Raw genomic sequence first — 21,397 nt, 5'->3', positions numbered from 1 at the left:
TGGAGCCCGCATTTCTAGCCTCTATTGCAGGGGGCACGCATTCAGGTGGTTCCACAGAGCTTTGTGGCTAAAACATATTCCTGGTAATTGTCATTTGATCTCTCAAGAGCCTTCTCAGCGCCTCCGTGGGGACAAACACCCTGTACTCCGGGGGCCGTCCCCCCAGCACTGATATTCATTTCCCTGACTTTTAGGCCAGCTCGGAACCCACTGCAGTGCGAGGCTTACAGCCCCAGCTCCAACCGGCTGGACCACAAGGCCTCGAGCCCTGAGCGAGAATATTAGCCTGGACATCACCTCAGCACTGTGATATCACTGTTATCAAGTGTAACATGTGTCTGCTTCTCTGTCCCCGAGACAGGCTTCTCAGGTCCATCGCTAAGAGGAGCTGCTCGCGGGAACGCCTCCGAACGCACCTGGGAGCACCCTCCTCGCCAGCCCCGCCGCGGGGAGAAGGGCTTCGCGCCAAGCCGACGCGCTTTGTCCCGACGCGGCCCCCGTCCACCTCCCTGCGGCTGCCCCGCCGGCCGAAAAGTTTCTTCAGGTGCGGAATTCCGGACTTGGCGACCACCAGCGCGGAGTGTGCGCGCCAGTTGGGAGCCAGCCCGCTCGACGGCCCGGGTGAGTGGCCCCCTGGCGTTGAGGTGCAGGGCGGACCCCGCGGAAGTGGGCGGGAGGCCCCGGGCTAAAGCCGACCTGGTCGTTGCTGTGGCAACGCGCTGGCAAACGGGCAGCTGGGCCTCCGCCGCCCAGTCGGCTGGTGGCACCCGCCGTCCCTTCCTAGTGTTTCCCGGGGCCCAGGCGTTGGGACCTCATTTCCCCCGGGTCGGTGTTTGGGGTGGTCCCTGTCTGTCCCGGTTCATCTCCACCTTCTCACCTCGACCCCACCTTGGGACGTGAACCTTTCTGAAATTTAAAGCGAATTTACTCTAGGGTAAGTGTAACACATCCTTAAAAGTTCTGAAGTTGCGGTTTTGTTTTGTTCTGTTTTTTTCCTTTCTCTCTTTTTAATCTCCTAGAGCCTGGCACCTAGTAGGACCTCATTATTTGGTAGTTCTTACAGCACTTAGTGTAGTTGCTTGCACACAGTGGATGGCACATTTGAGGAGATAGTATGGCATAAGAGCAGCCTCTGTGTGGATAGGTAATTTAAGCGCTCTACCTCAGTTTCCTCATCCGTAAATGCAGACCACATTTTCTCACAAAGTGTCGTGGGCTCCAAGGAGCCTGTATGTGAGACTGCGTTGTGAACAGTAAATATCAAGCATTTGGGGTTTAATTGTAACGGGTGTTTACATGCTGCACGTGATTTGATTCCCGCTGTCCCGTATCACCAGGCAAGGGGGACCTTCTCTTTTGTCTAACCACCAAACAGCTCCAGTATTCAACCAGAAAATAGGGTCATGCATTGGAAGAGGGCTCTGCCAATGGAAAGAAACATCAGCAAGTTTTGAACCTAAACTTTTCTTGTTTTAGACACTCTTCCAGGCTCTCCCTCTTCAAATTACAGCTGCTATGCAGATGCCAAACATATTTAAATTTCTAGCTCATGTAAATCTCTAGTGAATCATAACACCATCCATTTAGTTTGCAAGCCAGAAGTCTTGGACTCTCTTTCCATGCGCAGATCATCATCAAGGTCTGTTTATTTTATGTTCAAACCAAACTCAATTCCATCCACTTCTTTCTGTCTCTACCACTGTCACCCTAGACCAAGCTGCCGTTGTCTCTTGCCTGGTCTCCTGTTGTAGCCTCCAAACTGGTCTAAAGGTATTCACCCTATCCTTTCAGTATTCTTGTCTATTCTTTGCCCTGTAGCAAGACTAATCTTTTGAAAATTAAAATTTCATTACGATACCCTTCTTCTGCCCCCCTGCAGCTTAAAATCCATCAGGATTTCTTATTGCTCTTAGGATAAAAGTACAACTCTTTAATGTGGCAGATAAATTGGATGGCCATATATTTTATCGTATAGACCAAGATACCTTTGAGAGTAAAAGAGAGTGCCATTATTTACACTGGGACTGTCCCTCAGGCAAACTGGGGCAAATGGTTACTCCACCTATAAGGTCCTGTAGCATCTACCTCCTCTCTAGCCTTGTCTTACACTAGGCTCTCCTGGTTCTCTGTGTTCCAGTTACACTGACTCTGAGTCCTTTGTCTCCATTTTCCCTCCTACTACAGGGCCTTTGCGCATGCTCTTCTCCTTCCAGGTATGCTCTTCCCTCTTCTCGTTAACTCTTGCTCATTCTTCACTTCTCAGATCAGATGGTTCCTCAGGAAAACTGCCACTGACCAACCAGTCTGTCTAGGACAAGCCCTCTTAGGGTATAGGCTCTTCTGACACCAGTTATCTGTCCTTAGTAGCATTGTCCCAATTTTAATTTTGTCTGTGTGTCTGACACATAGTGTGTAGTTAATAAATACTTAAATATTTTAATTATAAGAATTTTCCCATGCCATTAAACAGGCTCTCAAAATAACCATCGTGGTTAAGAGCATAGACTCCAGAGCCAAGCAGATGCATAGATTTGAATTTCAGCTCTGCCACAATTCCTTATATGAAACTCGTGGGGCTATCTGTGCTTTAAAATTTAGAATTTTTCAGATTATAGAAAGACAACATGGTGTATAAACTGCATCCCTTCTCGTGGGGTCTGGGGCAGCACTCTGTAATCAAACGCATTGTTTTCTTTAGCAAGATAACTTCACTCAAAGTGGGGTAAGTAAAGACTATACGTACTTTTGCTTCAGTTCAGATCAGGTTTTGCCAACAAATGAATTTGCCACAAATTTATGAGAACACGTGGTGTTCAGAGCTTTTTGGATTTTAGAATTTCAGAAAAGAGCATGTGAGTCTGTGCCAGTGTAACCTTGAACCAATTACGTAACTTCTCTGTGCCTCTGATTTCTCACCTGTGAAATGGAGATGATACTAGCACCTACCTACCTCACAGTTTCCATTTATGTTGTTGGAGGAGTGAATGAGTGAATACATGTTAACTGCTTAGGACAGTCAGTGGTCCTTAATCAGTGCTATAGAATAGTCAGCTCTTACTATATCATTTTTATTGGCTCCATAATAATCCACACTGTGGACAAAGCATAATTTATTTGCAGTTTACTTACTGTTGGATAGTTACATTTCACGTACAAAAATGTAGAGATGAATATCTTTATACTTAAATCTTTTGACTAGATTTTTGATTACTGAAGATCAATTCCTAAAAATGACATTACAGGGTCAAAGGACGGATGAATGCTCTTCACACATGCTGCTACCTTTATAAAGAGTATACCAGTTTACCATCCTGCTATCAGTTTTATGACACCTGTGTTAGCATTATTATTTTTTAAAAATCTTCGCAAATTTCACAGATTAAAAATAGTACCTCATTTTAACTCACATCTTCCATTATTAATGTGTTAAAGCATTAAAAATCTTATTAGCTATTAGATTGCCTGCACAAGCTCTTTGATGGTTTTTATATTGGAGTCTCAGTTTTTTTCTTAATTGTTTAATTGTTTGATTTCTGCCTCCCCAGCCCAGGCAGGAGCCAGTATGTTGGGCTTTGGCTGCAATTAGTTGGATAAGGTATCCCTGGAGCCTGGGGTGAGTTGTTACTTGCCTACAGGTTACAGAGCAATGTAGAAAGCAGTCTTTCAGAGGCTGGATCTTGGGGAAAATCTGAAATCAAGATCAGGCTGTTTATCTGAATCTCCTGGCTAACAGGGCTGAGAAGAAAAAGGGCATCCGGGTAGGAGGCAAAGGACTAAGGCAGAAGAAAGGCACAGTGATCCTGAAAGCTGGGAGAAAGAAGCTGTAACCTCTTTTTTTTGGTAGGGACCTAGCAATTTCTTGTACGGATGAGGAGGGGAATGCGGGACGGGGTAGGGGGCACTTGTCTTGGCCAGACGCTGATTTGTGTGAACTTTTTATAGAGTAAGGATATTATCCCTTGCTTGTCATATTGGGGCATTTCTCCTACAGTTGCCTTTTCTTTTCATTTATGATGGCTTTTGATTTATAGAAATTAAAACAATTTTAGGTTGTTTACTTGTTAACCTTTTCTTTTTTGATTCATTGCTTTTTATGCTTAGAAAGTCTTTTTCATGCAGAGACCAGTTAACAAACTACAGTTTCTTTAAAGATGTTATTTTGTGATGTCAGCAAATCAAGGAAGAGTTAATGAAAGTGAAAGAGAATTGAGTAGTGTGATTTCCAATAAAAAACCTAAAAGATGATGATGTAAAGGGTGATACTCATGTCATCTTCATGTCTCCTTGAAGATAGAAGAAGAAAAGAGCTTATACTGCTGTAAAAGAAACTGACGAAGACTTTTTCTGACAGAGTCTGTCATAGATCCTGAACTTGTAGAATGGTATCCTTAGAGACTTTTAGAAGTGTCCTGAAAGAGGAAAAGATGTGATCTCTGAAGAGATTTTCTACTTCTTTTATCCATCTGATGATTCTATATAGTATTTCAAGCACCCACAGTTGTTAGATTCTGAGAAATTATTTCCCTGTTTTTAAAAGAGGCTTAAAAAAGGGAAAATGTAATGTAGAATTAATTGCTGACCTTCTAGGCATTGGTAAGTTAGTGTGCTTTAATATGTGCTTCAGAAAGAATTTCCCTTCCTACTGAGCTCCAATAGGGATCAATGAGGTGAATTGTGTTTTGCTTGGATCTGTCTTAGCGTTCCAGAATGTCTTCACATTATAATGTCTTCACATTACTAATAATAAGTAAACAACTTATTATTAAACTGTATCAGTATATCTTTTTCTTAGTTTATTAACTAAAATAAATCTTAGGGTGCATGAAAGACTAACCACCTCACAAATTCCTGCAGTTTTATTAACCCAAAGTTGTTTTATTTCAGGAAGGTTTGTAAGATGAGGGGCAGTAACTTTTAGAATTAATCAGAATATCCTTCCTACTTATGATAGACTAATTATCTTTCTTAATAACCATTGACTTTTCAGTTTGACTCTCAATAAGGGTGTGGTATAACATCAGGAATAAAGCAAGAAAAAAACAACTTTATTGATGAAGATAAGTTGATTTAGAAATACTGCTACTGTTTGCCTTAGTATTTGATCTAAATTATGTAGTAGATACTATTAACTATATAAACATTATTCAACAAGTATTTATTGGGTGCCTACGATGTACCAGGCATAGTTCTAGAATACTGTCATATGTTTTTACTTTTACATTGTATGTGTACAAAGTTTGCTTGTGATTCAGTATTCTTAACATGAACTGTGTTCACCTGGAAAAACTGGTCATTTGGACTCACACATATTCATTCAGAGAATCTGAGAAAAGCCTTATGGAAGATGTTCATCCAGTCTCTAAGGTTGAGATGCTGGTAATTGAAAGTTCTACTCTGTTACTTTGTCGTTATCATGGTGGAATGCTTGTCTGCAGTGACAGAGCTTGCTGGGAGAGAATCCATTTACCATTTACCAAAGGCAGCGTGTCTGAGGCTCAGTTTCTTATACTTGAATTCTTTCAAGTCTGTTTGCTGTCAGCAAATCTAACATAGAGGCTCTTATATCTGCTCCAGGGAGCTCAGCTTCCAACCAGCTGAGATATTGGGAAGAAAGCAAATATTTATCCTTGGACATTTTTCATGGAATCAAATTAATTTTTCCTCTCAATCTTCTTTATGTTGGTGTGCAGTTTATGGCAATAAAATGCAATACTTCTCATATTTGTTATTATGAAAGTAAACACCAATGTCCAGCAATGATTTTCAAGTTAACTTAATTGCTTTTCTGTTTTATCTCTTTGATGGTACATATGTTATAATGTGTACACTTAGCTCATTTTTATACTTGCAGCTCACCTTTTTTTATTGAGATATAATTAACATACCATATAATTCATCCTTTTAAAGTGTAAAATTAAGTTTTTAGTATATCACAAGGTTTTGCAATCATCACCACTATCTAATTCTAGAATGTTTCATCGCCCCAAAAAAGAAACCCCACATCCATTAGCAGTTATTCTTCATTCTCCCCTCCCCCAGCCCCTGGCAAACACTAATCTACTTTCTTTCCCTATGGATTTGCCTATTATTATGGACATTTTATATAAATGGAATCATACAGTATGGGCCCTTTTGCATTTGGCTTCTTTCACTTAGCATGATGTTTTCAAGAATCATTTCTGTTGTAGTATGTATTAGTCCTTCATTCTTTTCTATAAACAAATAAAATTCCATCATATGGTTATACCACATTGTTTTTATCCATTCCTCAGTAGATGGCAATTTTGGTTGTTTCTTCTTTTTCTTTTTTGCTATTATGAATGATGCCGCTATGAATATTTGTGTGTAAGTTTTTGTGTGAACATATCTTTTCATTTCTCTTGAGTATATATCTAGGAGTAGGATTGCTGGTCATACAGTAACTCTATGTGTGACGTTTTGAAGACTGCCAAACTGTTCTCCACAGTGGTTGCACCATGTTGCATTCCCATCAGTAATGTATGAGGAGTCTCATTTTTCCATACCATCACCAACCCTTTGTTATTGTCTATCATTTTGATTATAGCCATCTGAGTAGGTTTGGAATGGTACCTCATTATACTTTTGATTTGCATTTTCCTGATGACTAATGATGTTGAACATCTTTGGCCATTTGTATATCTTCTTTGGAGAAGTATCTATTTAACTCCTTTATTTTTTTAATATGGATTCTCTTTTTATTCTTGAGTTGGAAGAGTTCTTTATATATTCTGGATATTAGACCCTTATCAGACATATGATTTGCAGACATTTCCTCCCATTCTGTAGGTTGTCTTTTTGCTTGCTTGATAGGGTCTTTTTTTTTTTTTTTTTGGCCTCCTCGCCCTGTGGCATGTGGGATCTTAGTTTGAACCCATGCTCCTTGTGATGGAAGCACAGAGTCTTAACCACTGGACTGCTAGGGAAGTCCCTGGTAGTGTCCTTTGAGGGACAAAAGTTTTAATTTTATGAAGTTCAATATATCTGTTTTTACTTTGGTCATTTGGCTTTAGATGACATATCTAGAAAACTATTGCCTAATTCAAGGTCAGATTTACTCGTATGTTTTTTTCCTAAGAGTTTTGTGGTTTTAGCTCTAGTATTTAGGCCTTGATCCATTTTGAGTTAATTTTTGTATATGTATGATGTAGGTGTCCAAATCAATTCTTTTGTATGAGGATAACCAGTTGTCCCAGGGCCATTTGTTGTACACCTCACGTTATTTGTTTAAGTCAACTTGTGAGTCATGTTTTGGGGAAACAAAATTTGGCTGATTCCTTGTCACCTCAATTAGATGCCACCATCCTACACAGAAGACATTCTAGGCAAAGAAATATCTGTATTGCTAGTTAGGACTTTGGTTACCATTTGTATGTAGGCTTATAACTTGGTGAATAGGCTTGCAGGGGATATGTAAGCTTCAGGGCTGCTTCCCCCTCTAATCTAAGGCCTCTCAAGTAGACCCACATAGCTCTCTCCTTGCCATCATTCCTCTGAATTATAACTTGATTGCCACTTGACCTTTTGGGGAACAAGAAGAGTAAAAGAGGCGTTGGAGAGGCCCTTTATAAGCTGGAGAGGTCCTAAAATTTTCCTTCCAGACTCATGGGAGGAACATGGGAAGAGTTGTGAACCTTTCGACAAGGAAAAGAGGGGTATTCTTAAGGGAAGGTAGAGCTTTTTCACCTCTTCATACTTCCCATTGAAAGCTCTACCCTCTGGAATCATGACCTGATTGAGCCTTGGCTTGTTTCAGAACTCCTTTTCCTTGGAATGGAGTGATAGGGAAGGGAGAATTGCATTTCTCCCAGGGATTCATGTGTGCAGTGTGGGAAAAGATTAGGATTGGGGTCAGGCTCACCTGAGTTCAAATTTTGTCTCTGCATCTCTATCTTTGTTTTCTTTATCTGTAAAATGGGTATTATAATCCCAACTTCCCAGAATTATTATGAAAAACAAATCAAATATCATATATAAAGTGCCTAACAAATTTGTAGCTCCTCAATAAATGCTGGTTTCCCTTTTCTCTTTTCCAAATCTTCTGGGAAATTTGTATAAGTACAGTTTTTTAAAACTCCATAGAATCTTAGCACTGGAAGGGACCTTCATACTCATGACTATATCACTTTGCTGAATCTGTCAAAGCTCTTTTCATGTTTATTCACTTGATTTATTCAGTCGGTTTTTATTAATCACTTAGTGTGTTTCAGGCACTGTTCTCTGTATGTCTGTCATTAGTCAGTAGAGAAGAGATAAAAGACATACATGAGACAAAACCTGGCACATGATTGTCACCTTACTTATCCTACTTCCCTCATTTGATTCATTCACTTACTAAATTAAGAGCCGGACACTATGCTAGATTCTTGGAATATGGAGATACAGTCTTTGAGAGCTTACAGTCTGTTTTGGAGGGAAGCAAACCAAGAAATGATCATATCCCATGGGAGGTGCTGGAAGAGACACATGGATTGGTGCTATCGGAGCTGGAGGAGAGTACTCCCTAGTCTGCTTGGGGCAGTCAGGGGAGGATGAGCAGAAGGGGAAAGGAATCTGAGGCAGGATGAGCAGCAGGCCCAAAAGCCTGGAGGTGGGGAAGAGTGTAGGTCTTTAAGGAAGCTGATATCCAGGGGAATAATAGAAGACAATGACTGACAGGCCAGCAGTGCCCAGCTTGACAAAGAGCCTGTTATGCTGGGCTGAGATTTGAGGTCAGTTTGGATGGAGAAGACAGAAGCATAATTTGTAGTTAAGAATTAACAACTGTCTTGGTTTTATTCTTCTTATTTTAAGCCTAGCTTAAAAAAATCCTTTTCTTTGTCTTTTGTCTTTAGCATTTCCCCCAAGCATCTAATATTTTGGGCTTTTGCCATCCTGCTTCTCTTGTTATAGCATCCTGCCACTTTAATATCATCCTAGGTTACTTGCCTGTCTATTTTGGGATTATGACCTTATCCTCATGGAGAGCTCCCTCTGTGGCTATATACTCTCTGGAGGAGTCTCTGTCCTGTTTGCCCCAGGACTTAGTCAGAAACAGGAAAGACCCATTAGGTTGGCTGAGACCTAGTGGAGAGAGCGCTATTGGAGAAAGACCAGGTATAGGGGAAGGCCCCTGAACTGGAGGTGCTGTCCCCTGGTGTTTCTGATGTTGGCATAGTCATAGCCTCTCTTCCGATCTTCTTCCATAGTCACTTACTGATTGGCTCTGCTCCAGGGCTGTGTGTCTCAGGTCCCTCTTGCTTGCCTTATGCAGAGTTACTGAGGGGTTGAAGAGTGGGGCTCAAGAGGCTTCATCTTGTTGGGGGCAGCCTCCTCCCGATAGCCACTCATTTATCCCCTCAAGACACAGTCTAAGCTGGCCCGTCAGACATGAAAGAACATGTCTGAATTTCCAGAGGTCACTTATATAGGACTTTGTTCTGAGATCCTCCCTATATTATAAGTCATTGAAGGAACTGGCCTTGGAAAGAAGATTGGTTAGGGTGGGAAGGAAGGGTATGACAGCTGCTTTCAAGTATTTGAAGGGTTGTTCAAGTATAGGAGACAAGGTACCAGATTTTGGTCTTTAATTTTGGTCCTCCTTCTTACTAACATTTTTTTTTCATCTAAATTCCTTTCAGCCTAAAATAATTCTGTGATTCAATAAATGAGGCAGGCAGTGACTATACTGATTAGATCAATAGATTCTGGAGGCAGATTGAGTGGCAGTGTTTTAGCTTTCTGAGCTCAGCCACTAGTGAATTGAAATGGTAATAGCTGTATTTATTATACTCAGAATTGAATGAGTAATTAATAAGCCATTCCTTAGCCCCATATTATCTCTGTTTTACAGACTAATTTTTTTCAATAGGATTTTCTTAATTGTATCAAATGTTTCATTCCTAGAATGCTTAACATGTCTGATTTGTATAATCTCCAGGGAAACTAAACAGTCTTAATTACATCCAGTATTTTGATTTCATTTGATTCTTTAGATGAGATTAAAAGTAATTTATTTTAAAGGCTATGACTATATATAACCATGCTTATTGCAAATTTAGAAAGTTTTGGTCATATTACTTTAGCATTACCAGTTCTCAGGTAATTTAGGTTGTGGACTAGCACATAGTGTGGTTTAATTTCTTTCAGAATGAATAGCTTAATGACACTGTATTTTAAACTCCCCTCCCACCCCCCATTTTTCTCATCACTGTCTTTGGGTAGCATTGATTTATATTTTCTGTTTATCTAGCCATTTCCATTGTATATGTTAAGACTTGCTCCCTAGGAAGCAGAGCGTTCTTTGGTTTGACACTTCCCCAAATATCTATTTCCTAGTGAATAAATGTTGGTAATAATTTGTGGAGTATGATTTTTAGTTCTAGATGCCTTTTTTTAATAGAGATACTGGCAAATTGAATTTCACCAAGAGGAGACTGAAGTGCCTGGGATGGTTAAGGGTCTTTAAATGATATGAAGGACAGCTGAGGGTATTGGGGATGCAGAAAAGATGGCTAGCCTCTAGGAAATATGACCAGGGGGAACATGTTCATTTCCTTCATATCTAGAACACAGAGACCTGTTAAAGATGGACTAGGAATATCTGTAAGAACAGACTAGGTACTACCTGACAGGAGGATTTATAGGGAGATAATTTTGGCTTGATATGAGGAGAAACATCCTGTCACTGGAGTCTGATGAAATGAGCTTCTTGGGGAAAGTAAAGAATGGGCTCCCTGTCGTTGGAAAACTTTTAACAATGTCCATGTCAGCATTCATTAGATCTATGAAAGAAATTCCGTGCTGTATCAGATATCCTTTGATGTTCTTTCCAATTCCAGGATTCTGTGATTGCCTGATACTATGACGTGGCTACTTCTCCATTCTAGGTTTTGCTTTAGTGATTTATATGATTGATTTTATATTCATGATCATACCATAGCCAAGAAGACATGGTGGATAAAAGCTGCCTGACATTAAATTGTTTTCGTAGATAATTCACAAAGTGGATATATATCCCATGCACATGTATACTTATACACATATTCATACATCTGTTTTGTATAATTGAGTGTTACTATACTTTCATAGTTTTGTCCTCTCTTCCTGCTGTTATAAAACATATCAAGCTGGACTTCCCTGGTGGCACAGTGGTTAAGAATCTGCCTGCGAATGCAGGGGCCAAAGGTTCGAGCCCTGGTCCGGGAAGATCTCACATGCCGTGGCGCAACTAAGCCTGTGTGCCACAACTATTGAGCCTGCGCTCTAGAGCCCATGAGCCACAACTACTGAGCCCACATGCCACAACTACTGAAGCCCGCGCCTAGAGCCCATGCTCCTCAACGAGAAGCTACCGCAATGAGAAACCCACGCACCGCAACAAAGAGTAGCCCCTGCTCGCTCCAACTAGAGAAAGCCCGTGCACAGCAACCAAGACCCAACATAGCCATAAATAAATAAATAAATTTATTAAAAAAAAAAATATCAAGCTATATGCTGTAGAGACTTCTGAGTCTCATAAGAACATTTTTTTTTGAACATTTATTTATCAAACTGATTTAAAAAATACAGTTGTTAAGTCTTCAAAATAAAGCCACAAAAAAGAGCTTTTGTGAAAGTGGGAATTAAAAACTGGTGATTTTATTGTGAGAGTATTTGAGAAAGATCTATAAATAAAATAGTATGGACATTCAATTAGTGTCTTAGATATTTAAGAATAGGAAGTAGGAGCACTATAGTCGTTTTGGAAAATTGTGTTTTCAGACTCCCTTACTGATTGGATTTTTGAGTGCAGTATTAGTGGTTTCAAATGGAATCACAATTCATTACAATTCTGACCTGGGGTAATAGATATGGAGGTAAAATGAAATCCATCTTCCTGAAGAAATACTGGTTTTAGGAAATGATTAAACTGATTTTAAAATAAAACATTAAGTACAAACCACTAAGAGTTCAAAAAATACTTACAGGCCCCGTGAAAGAAGATTTAGTGCATTTAGCTTTCAAACAGTTTGCTCATTGTGGATGAAATGCCTTTAAATTGATGTGAGTTATCATGCCAGTAAATTAATAAAAAGGGGGAAGTTACATATCTTCTCTTTGGAATGAGCTCAGCCTTCAGGGACAGATGGTTCTCTTTCGGAATAGACCTTCTTCTGAAGTGATAAGGCTCCATCTAAGTGTTGGGTCTCTTTTCCAAAGTCTTTAGAGAAGTCTGTTTTCTGGGCTGAACCTAAGCACAACGTGGATGCTATTAAAGCTTTGATTTGGTATTATGAAAAAGAAAGTCACTGTGCTGGGAGAATTTCCCTGGTGGGAAAGATACAAGTTTTATAGGACTTTTAGAATTCTTTTATACTTTTCTTTGCATACGTGATGATAGCAGATTACATCTCTCTTCCACGAACTCTTACACAGCCCGGGCTATTGGTATTAGAGTATATGGGGAATGTCCTTAAGTTTATTGGGGAGCGAGGTAAATTCTTGGCATCTTGGAGAATGAACAGATTGTCTGACTCTGCTAAAAGCAAATCTTCCACATGATAGTCTTTTCTTCTAACTCCAGCCTGCATACTGTGTAATGTAAATAGTGATATTTAATGTTGAAATAATGATTTTTCAAATATTTGAGTATCTGTTACAAACACTGAACAAATGAATTTTTCACTTCATGTTTGAACATTTTAGAGTCATGTTGCTAAGTGAAAATATGACAATGAATTTCTGTTGAGAATATCCAACATTTTTCTCTCCCCCAATAGTAAAACATCCTCATGCATCTTTCTCAAAATATTAATAATATTGGCCATGGACAACAATTTTTTTTTATGTTATTAAAATTTTATTATGAAATGTGCCATAGATGATAAAAAATATGTAGTTTAAAGAGGGATAATAAAAATGAACAACCATGTGCACACCATCGGTTTGAGTAGTGTGATATCTCCAGAAATTTAAAAGCACACTGCGTGCTTCTCCCTGATCGTGTCCAGCTCCCTTTGCATGAGAGGGAGCCAGGGTACTGAATTTTGTGTTTACCGTTCCTTTCCTTTTCTCCCATCTCCCATGTATACACACCCAAGGAATACATTGTTTTGTTTTGCCTATTTTTGAGCTTTATATAAATGGACTCATACTATCTGTATTTTTTGAGTTGCTTCTTTCACCAACATATTTCAAAGATACAACCATGTTGATTGGTGGTGTTCCTAGTTTATTCATTTTCATTGCTTCAGAGTGGACACTGGTGTGTGTCTTAGTTCGTCCGAGCTGCTATAACAAAATGCCACAGACTTAGTGGCTTATGAGCAAGAGAAATTTATTTCTCATAGTTCTGGAGGCTGGGAAGTCCAAGATCAAGGTGTCAGCATGGTTGAGTTCTGATAAGGGCCCCCTGTTTCACAGCTGGTGCCTTCTTGCTTTGTCCTCACGTGATGGAAGGGGTGAGGGAGCTCTGGGGGGTCTCCTCATAAAGGGCACTAATTCCATTCACGAAGGCTCCACCTTCATGACCTAGGTCATCACTCTCAGTATGTTTAGCTCTAACAGACAATACAAAGAGTTTTTTAAAGTTGAGCTGAGGGATGGTCACACTTCGAAACTAATGATGGCAGTGATTCCAGGAGAGGGAAGACAGCTTCGTGGATGTTTGAAGCACTGGTGAGATCACCCCCACATTTCCAGTCACTCTAAGAAGGTTTTTGTTGTTGTTGTTGGTTTTTTTTTTCCACACACACACACTGTATTTTGTTTTTACAAGAGATAAATAGACTGACACCAAGCATTGTAAATGGATGACCACAACAAAAGCAACAATGATTGCAATTACCAAACACAAAACACACTCATGCTATGTCATAATATTGACATTCAGCATGGACAACCATTTTTGAAGTGTTTGAATCACTTTGACTTCCTAGACACCTAGTGGGGCATGGAACAATTTTTTTATTTTTCTCTTCCCATTTCTGCTCTTCCCCCCTCCTCTTCCTCTTTTTTTTTGGGGGGGGGGTGCTCTGTGCTTCTACATAGGCTTCATAAAGAAGTCTACATGGAGCTCCTTACTCTGTAAGCTTTCTTGTAGACTGCCATTCGATGAGAATGAGTAGTCCTTATTTCTATTATTAATTAATATTAAAGTTCACTGAATTATCTGCATGTTAACTTTTAGAAATTTAACTTCTTTCAGGCTTCTTTTCCTTACATCTGTGGGAGTTCTCTACCACTTCAACTACTACCTTTTGACATACTTGTACAAATAGATTGCTCTTTCTCTCCCTTTCTCCTCCTTCCTTTTTCTCCTTTCCACAAACACCAAAAACCTACTATGCGCAGTGATAGCCTTAAAGATACAATGATGAATTAATGACACCACCTCTGTCTTCCTAGAGTCTGGTGGCGGAGAGGTACTTAAGTAATACGATAGAGTGTGATAAAAGTAATACCAGAGCTGTATATAAATTGCTACCAGGTATAGAGGATGGAGAAGCTTACTTTGTGTATGGAGGTGGGGAAAATAAGAGAATTGAAAATTGACTGTTAAGGTAGAGGTGAGATTGAATATTTATTAATTTTTTACTTGTCAGTGTGTTTAATCTGCATGGATTTTAGGCGTTGATTTTTCAGTTCAGTGTGGTAGAACTTACGGTTGTCCAGGAGACTGAAGCATGTATTTTATATTTTTAAAAGACTTCCTATGATAGATTTATTTATTTATTTATTTATTTTGGTTTCCAGAGGCTTAGCAGGAGATATATTGTTGCTCATGATTTCTTGTGTCTGTATTACTGGAAACTATTTCTACCTATATTCTTCAGAGAGGCCTCTTTTGCTGTTTCCCAAAGATTCTGACCTGGTCACTGGACAGTCATAATGATTAGAAACTATGTCATATTGAGTGTCTCTGTAAGACTTTCAACTTCTGTATTTATTAGTATTTTATTTACTTGAGTTAAAAAAAATCCTTACACTTAATGTTGTTTGCAAAATATTCATGAATATGAAGCTCCCTTCTGGAGCCCCATTTGTGATATTAATTTATTCAACAGATATTTAATAAAGCACCTGCCACGTGGCAGGCATTGTGGTGAGCATTGGGATAAAAGAGAGGTGTGGTCTCTACCTTTGTACAGCTTATAGTTTGATGGGGGAATATAGATAAGCAAATAGGCAGTTGAGAAAAGTGCTCTGATAGGGGAAGTATATGGTACTGCTTGAATCATAGGAAGGGCACCTAATCCAGATTTGGGGGCCAGGAGATGTGTTTTTTGGATGAAGCGGCATCTAAATTAAGACTGAAGGGTAGGTAGCAATTATGCAGGTAAGAGGCAGAGTGATGGGGCATGGCGTTTCAAGCAGAGGACATAATATATATAAAAGCCTGGACCTGAGAGGTGTGGGACCTGAAAGAATTTTAGGAATGGAAAGAGTGATGACAGGAGCCTAGATGGCGGGGTGGGAAGGTAGATAAGGATGAAGCTTGAGACCATATCACACATATCATACTGAGCTCTTTAAGCCATGTTAAAAAAAATCTAGACTTTAATTCAAAGTAATAGGGAGTGATTGAAGGGCTTTAATTAGGAGAACGGCATACGTAGATACGCATTTTAGAAAAATCATTTTGGCTGCAGTTTGGAGAATATATTGGAGAGGGCTAGAGATAAAGAGATCAATTAATTGGAGGCTGGTATAGTAATCTAGGTAAAAGATATTGCAGTTGTACAGTAGGGAAATAGCCATAGGCACAACGTGACTAAAACTTTAAGTGGGATGGAGACTCAGATTAATTGGACATTGGACTATGTTTTGATTTTCTGTCTTGATGAAAAACTTTTGGATTTTACACCATTGTGGAACGAATATCTTATGACATTAAAAATAAAACATGCTTCTGTTGGAAATAGTAGTGTATACTATAAAGTATACCAGACATTATTCTAAGCACTTTATATTAATTCTTTTGCACTCTACAATAATCCTATGAGATAGCTACTTGTATTTTCTCAACTGGACAGATGAGAAAAATGAGACATAGGTTCAGTAATATGCCCAAGGTCAGAGAGCTGGTAAGTGCCTAAGCTGGGATTTGAACCATGCTATTTTGGTGCCTGGGTCAGACCTCTCAGTCACTGGTCTCCAGTCCTGGAAGTCTGGGGGACTAGGCATGGGCCCTCTTCTCGAGTTCTCTCTCTTCTCCTGCTCTACATCCATTCTGAAGAGAAGCGGATTCATTCTATAGATAGTTAGAGGTAGAAGCAGGATTGGTGGATTTAGGGAGAGGGAGGAGAGTAGCATCACTCTTAGATTTATGGTTTCCCATGTGGGTGATGGTGGGACAATTCACTGAAGTAGGGGTCCCAGGAGGTGGAGGTGGAAGAGCAAGTCCAGGCAAGGGTTGAGGGTGGAGGAACGAGGCAAGGTAGTTACTGCCGTGAATATGTTACTGCTGTGAACAAGTTGAATTTGAGGTGCTTGTAGGTCATCCTTGTAGATATAATCAGTGTGGGCCTAAGTTGTTTGCTGTGGCAGTAGATAGAATTCAGAGACCTGGGGCTACCAGATACAGGGAAGCTTCTGTGAACAAAGTCTTGGTTGGCATAGGTAAGAGCCTTCTAGGTAAGGGAAGAACAGTATGCTTGATGATGTCCTGGTAAGAGAGATATTTCCTGTCAAGACTGTAGGTGAAATGAGTGCTGAAATGAGAAGATCTGAAATCTAGGCATTTTTTTTTTCTTGTAAAGCATGTGGCCTTTGGCACGTCACTCCTCTTCTTTGGCTTTCATTTAATTAATTTATTATTTAAAAATCATTTAAATTCATATTTAATAGGTTACTCTTCAACTAAAAATGTTTATCTACAAAAGAGGAACAAAAATGCCTGCTCTGCTTGTTTCATAGTTGTTGAAAAATTAGAATGTCCTTTAATGGACCTTCTGTTTCCAAGATGCAATTCCAGGAATTGAACTGAAGTGTTTGAAAATACTTTATAAACAGTAAAGTGGGAATACAGATATAAATTGATGGCATTTGGTATTTAGTAGAGTAGAGATTATATAGATATGTCTGTATATAGTGGCAAATGTGCAGGGGCTTCTAACTGACTTTCTTATGAAATTCAAAGTCTTTAGCTAATACTTCAGGGTCTGGGCCAATCTCTAGTGGTTATACAATGGACATAAATGATTGGATGCTGTATCTTTTTGAAAGAGGAACTAACAAAATTTGCTCACTGAGAATAAGAGAAAAAATGATTCATGATGACTGTAACTTTGTGACTTCCAAGTCTACGGTACCATTTAAATAGAACATTGAATAATAATAGTTTCCAGGAACTGTGCTAAGTGATTTATATACTTGATTTGCTCTGATTCTCACAGTAACTATCATTACCCCCATTTTACAGATGAGGAAACTGGGGCTTGGAGAACTTGCCTAAGGTCACACACTAGTGAATGGTAGAGCTGGGACTTAAACTCAGGTCTTTTTATCTACAGAGCCTTTGTATGTAACTACCACACTATATATTCTTTTAAAGTTTAATTGTTTTTTGAATAGATAATAATTGTGTTTGGTACATAATTTAAAAATAGAAGGGTATATAGTGAAAACGTCTTCCTTTTGTCCCTGTCCTCTTGACACTTATTTCCCTACAATGAGTATCCTTTCAGAGGTGTATGAGTCTGTATAAATTAAATATATAAAATATACATATATAATAACATTTAGTATATTATATATAAATATATTTAGTGTATAACATTTAGTATATTATATATAAATATAATTTCACCCCTCTTTTATACCTTGATTTTTTTTGCCTAACAATATCTAGGAGATTGTTTCAGTTAAAAAAAGTCTTTTCATTTTTCAATTGTTGCATAGTATTCCACTGTATGGATGTACCACTAGTCCTTTATCAAAGGGCATTTGAATGTTTCCAATATTTTGCTAGCAATGCTATAATAAATAACTTTGAATTTAGGTTATTTTGTACATGTGTGAGTCCACTGTGTCTGATAAACAAGAACCAAAGGGATTGCTCTGAATATGGTGAAATTCACTATAGGAAGAGCTCTATTTATAACTAATATGGAAGTTTTTAAAATTCCAAGTACAGATGTATGATAAATCAACAAATATGTGAGTGCTTTTCCATCAGCAGGGCTCTACATCAAGCACTGCAATCATATATATGTAAAAGCTTGCAGATTTCAAAAAAAAAATGAGAAAAGAGAAGGTTATGGCATAGTTGACTGACTCAGAGTGAGAAATGTCTGCATGTGAGCAGTCATTTACTCAACAGAGTGAAACTTTGATTCCTAAAGAAAAATGGCTCATTACTGCATGGAAAGACTTCCCTGGAGAAGCACTGATGCGTTTGACCTTTATGATTATGGTAGGATTATGGTATGATTCTTGTTCAAGAAATTTGCCATATAAAAATGGCTGTAATGGCTCTGTTGCCATTGAGTATATCCAGAAAATGGGCAAAAGGGAATTTTAAAGATCTGTATGTGAAATGAAGAGAACTAAAGTAAGCTTGTGTGGAAAGACCTGCAGAGCTGTCAGATGGAGAGGCGTGCGAGTGGAATACATACTCACATCTTCATAGCTTCTGCATTGGTAGAATAGAAAGTGACTAGGGGACTTCGCTGGTGGCGCAGTGGTTAAGAATCCGCCTGCCAATGCAGGGGACACCGGTTCAAGCCCTGGTCCGGGAAGATCCCACATGCTGCGGAGCAGCTAAGCCAGTGCACTACAACTACTGAGCCTGTACTCTAGAGCCTGCAAGCCACAACTACAGAGCCCGAGTGCCACAACTACTGAAGCCTGTGCACCTAGAGCCCGTGCTCCGCAACAAGAGCAGCCACTGCAATGAGAAGCTTGCGCACTGCAACAAGGAGTAGCCCCCGCTCGCCGCAACTAGAGAAAGCCCACGCGCAGCAACAAAGACCCAAAGCAGCCAAAAAAAAAAAAAAAAAAAGTGACTATGAAGATAAACAGTAATATTACACAGTACTTTTATTTTTCTGTTACTGAGTAGGCAATTACTATTTTTCAGGAGTGGTACTAGATATTTTAAAATAATCATGAAGAGTATAGAAATATATTTATATGCCCAGATAAACAAGTTTAAGGAGGGTGACATGGTAGAATCAGGAAACATATCTAAGATTATTCTGCTTATAGCACATGATAAATAGTAAATAATAAATGAAGTTTGTGAAAAGTCATATAGGCTTTTGAAATTAGAGGCAAGACTGAGTTTGATTTGCTCTGTAATATTCTAATTTATTAATTATGCATTGGAATATCTTTGTTGATTTTTCTTTCTGGCTATTTTCTGTTTCTTAGCTATTAGCTCTAGAATCTATAGTTAATGAACTTTAGAATGCAAACTAAAGTCACTTTAATTGTTGAAAAAATTAAAATCTCTTATCCAGAAATATAACTTAGTTTATTTGTATTGTGTTTCGTAGATAATTATTGCATGTAACAGAGTGATGCTATCATATTTTTGTAGTTGTATCATATAAGCTATTATAGTACTCTCTGTTAACTCTGTGTTAGATTTTTTTGGCTCCTGTCCTCCTGCATTTTCTAAATGAATCTTCCTGTCCCACAACCTCTGTTCTGACACATCTGAGTTCTTGGCATAGCCAACTGTCCTCCCTGAAAGTGTGATTAGACCAGAGATGGCTAATTGATTTGATACTTGGGTTTTCCAGCAGTGTATGACCTGTGTTCCTTGGTATGTAAAGGTGAAATGATCAGATATTCTCGTTTTTATAACACTTGACTGTCAATATCTAAGGACTTCTCTTATTTCCCACACTTTTTCAAAGTCTATCAATATTGGCGCTGAGGTTACACCTGCAGCTTTTCTTTAGCGTGTAGTTCAGGGGGGCCTAGAGTGGCTATACCCTTTTTTGTATCTGTCTGCATCTTCACCTCTCACTTTGTATGTTCTGTACATTCTCTTTGCTAGAGAAGGAAGAAACAAAATAAGAATTAACAAATTTTATGATGTGATACGATATATCTTATTACTATTTCATTCTTTTATGGGTTGTGACACTTCTGTGGAATGCTTATATTTATATTTAGTCTGATATAACAAATTAATACATTTATAAAATAACCATTAAATCAGCTATTGTTACAAAGTTACTATGTCTCTGAGTCAGGCATTGGTTTTTAAATGTTCTAGTGATAATATTCAACTTCTCATGTTCGTCCACATATTTGGAGATAAAATGGAAAGCAATAAGAGTTTGGGGTTCACTTTGGCACTTTTGGAAGTTTTACTTGAGCAAGAACTGCTGGAATCTGTTGGGTTGTGGTAGCTTAGATGCAGCATCTTACATTAAGCTTCAGCATCCCTGTTTATGAATTGGCAGCTATCATGATTCTCATTTTACAGCTCAGAAGATTGAGGTGCAGAGGTTAAATAGCATGCTCAGGAATACTGAATGTTCCATAGCACAGTAGGAGTTGGATCTGAGTATTATTCCACCAATGGGATCATACTTCTCTGAGTCTCTCTGATTAAGTAGTTTCAGGTGATGCTACAGCAGTCTGTTCTTTTGTTCTTGGTCATTTATTGTTAATCAAGGAGTGGTAATGGATGATAGTGATTTGTATTATATAAAAATAGTTGATTAGTTATTTAAAGTTATCCTGCATGGTACATTCTGCTTTGATTGTTTCTCATAAATTTGCCAAAGTGGTGTGGTAGGATTCTGTTTTTTCTTTTTTTAAAGGAGATTCTAGGCTTATTTAATTTCTGTTTTTTTCCCAATAATTTTTTAAAAGGCGGAATTCGTGTCTCCTCACAACTAGGGCACCTACCAGGCACCGGTGGGGGACCACAGACACCTAAGGGGACGGGAGGAACCCCCAGCGACCAGGTAGGACGCGGGGTGTGGGGGGAGTGAAGGGGGAGGAGAAGTGGAGGCGGACGGGACTGGTGCCCCTGAGGGGAGGTTGGGGGAGGGGAAGGGATTCCACACCCAAAGAGGGAAATTAGGAACCCTTGGGAGGGCAGAGGATCAAAAGGGAGCGTGGCCAGGTTTCCCCTGCCCACTTGGACCCCCAGGAACCTGTTGAGATCCCAGGCCTGATCCTCTGCCCACCTAGGCCCCCTCCAGCCAGGCGGGTCCTGAGGGAGTCAGAGGGAGGGAAGGGGAAGCAAAAGTAAAGTCTGGATCTCTGGGATGGCACCCCTGAGGGGTGGCTGGGGGAGGGGAGGAGTTCCTACACCCAGTGGGACCCACCCATGGTTAGGGGTCCAGCGGTGATGGGGGAGACCCTGGGGGAGATGGGGGGGGCAGGGGCATGAAGGAATGGAAGGGAATGGGGCCAGTGCTTTCCCTGTCCACTTAGGCACCGGGGAGCC

At 39.4% G+C, this 21,397-nt stretch overlaps 1 protein-coding gene across 7 annotated transcripts in view; it reads left to right on the top strand.

Annotated features, from left to right (window-relative positions):
• Positions 1-511: 511 nt before the first annotated feature.
• STK33 (serine/threonine kinase 33) overlaps positions 512-21,397 on the top strand; it is a 184,673-nt gene continuing 163,787 nt past the window's right edge. For 4 of the 7 annotated variants that reach the window (XM_061202965.1, XM_061202966.1, XM_061202960.1 and 1 more), the window contains exons 1-2: positions 890-934; positions 20,815-20,909. The gene's annotated coding sequence lies outside the window, so the exon portion shown is untranslated. Of the gene's footprint in view, positions 622-889; positions 935-20,814; positions 20,910-21,397 lie in introns of those variants that run through there. The other 3 variants (XM_061202962.1, XM_061202961.1, XM_061202964.1) reach the window with 3 other exon arrangements.

This window comes from Eubalaena glacialis, chromosome 10, assembly GCF_028564815.1.
Source record: "Eubalaena glacialis isolate mEubGla1 chromosome 10, mEubGla1.1.hap2.+ XY, whole genome shotgun sequence".
NCBI lineage: Eukaryota > Metazoa > Chordata > Mammalia > Artiodactyla > Balaenidae > Eubalaena > Eubalaena glacialis.
This window is presented reverse-complemented; position numbering and strand designations above follow the sequence as displayed.